The sequence below is a fragment of the Sinocyclocheilus grahami genome, unplaced genomic scaffold, assembly GCF_001515645.1.
Source record: "Sinocyclocheilus grahami isolate Dianchi unplaced genomic scaffold, SAMN03320097.WGS_v1.1 scaffold15.1, whole genome shotgun sequence".
NCBI classification, from domain to species: domain Eukaryota; kingdom Metazoa; phylum Chordata; class Actinopteri; order Cypriniformes; family Cyprinidae; genus Sinocyclocheilus; species Sinocyclocheilus grahami.
This window is the reverse complement of record NW_015505194.1, coordinates 2,798,161-2,799,783: the sequence shown is the minus strand read 5'-3', so window position 1 is coordinate 2,799,783 and position 1,623 is coordinate 2,798,161. Positions and strand designations below refer to the sequence as shown.

The 1,623-nt window shown below is 53.5% G+C and overlaps 1 pseudogene; it reads left to right on the top strand.

The window, feature by feature from the left end:
• LOC107602609 (uncharacterized) overlaps positions 1–1,623 on the top strand; it is a 48,911-nt pseudogene that overhangs the window by 1,116 nt on the left and 46,172 nt on the right.

Here is a 1,623-nt window from a genome sequence, read left to right as displayed (position 1 = left end):
TCGCTTCATTCTCAGCTATAGCAAGATCACCAGCCCCCTCACCAACTTACTCCGAGGGAAACCCAAGTCTCTGTCCTGGACTCCCGTGGCCTTAGATGCTTTCTCCTCCCTCAAGAAAGCCTTCACTAGCGCCCCACTCCTAGTCCACCCAGATCCCGACCTCCCATTCATCGTGTAAGTCGACGCCTCCACTACAGGAGTGGGGGCAGTGCTGTCCCAGCAGCAGGGGAACCCAGCCCTACTCCACCCATGTGCCTTCTTCTCAAGGAAGCTCAGCCCGGCGGAAAATAATTATGACATCGGCAACAGAGAACTCCTTGCCATCAAGCTGGCCCTAGAGGAGTGGAGGCATTGGCTGGAGGGGGCAGCCCATCAATTCACCGTACTGACCGACCATAAAAACCTCCAGTATCTTTGTGAAGCTAAACGTCTAAATCCCCACCAAGCACGATGGGCATTATTCCCTGCCAGGTTCAATTTTACCATTACTTATCGCCCTGGTCCCCGAAACGTCAAGGCCGATGCCTTGTCTCACGAGATCGCTTCTGGTGGCCCAATATGGCAAGGGACGTGAGAAGATTCGTACAAGGATGTCCAGACTGTCCCATGTCCAAGAGCCTGCGCCATTTACCATCTGGCAAACTCCTTCCTCTACCGGTGCCAAATCGTCCCTGGTCACACCTAGGGGTAGACTTTGTCACTGACCTGCCCCCCTCTGAAGGTAACACATGCATCCTGGTTATAGTTGACCGGTTCTCAAAATCATGTTGCCTTCTGCCCCTCAGAGGTCTCCCCACTGCACTGGAAACACCTCTTTAACCAGGTCTTCCGCTATTACAGAATTCCCGAAGATATCGTCTCCGACCGGGGGCCTCAGTTTATCTCCAAAGTATGGAATGCCTTCTTCAGACTCCTAGGTGTGACCGTAAGCCTCTCGTCCGGATACCACCCACTATCAAATGGGCAAACGGAGAGGAAGATTCAGGAGGTGGGACGATTTCTGCAAACCTTCTGCGGCACTGGCCATCCAGGGGCCAACAACACCCTCTCGCTGCTACGAGATCGCTTCTGGTGGCCCAATATGGCAAGGGACGTGAGAAGGTTCATGCAAGGATGTCCAGACTGTGCCATGTCCAAGAGCCCGCGCCATTTACCATCTGGCAAACTCCTTCCTCTACCGGTGCCAAATCGCCCCTGTTCACACCTAGGAGTAGACTTTGTCACTGACCTGCCCCCCTCTGAAGGTAACACATGCATCCTGGTTATAGTTGACCGGTTCTCAAAATCATGTTGCCTTCTGCCCCTCAGAGGTCTCCCCACTGCACTGGAAACACCTCTTTAACCAGGTCTTCCGCTATTACAGAATTCCCGAAGATATCGTCTCCGACCGGGGGCCTCAGTTTATCTCCAAAGTATGGAATGCCTTCTTCAGACTCCTAGGTGTGACCGTAAGCCTCTCGTCCGGATACCACCCACAATCAAATGGGCAAATGGAGAGGAAGATTCAGGAGGTGGGACGATTTCTGCAAACCTTCTGCCATGGCCACCAGGATTCCTGGAACCAGTTCCTGGGCTGGGCTGAGTACGCCCAGAATTCCCTACGACAGCCTTCTACTGGTCTCA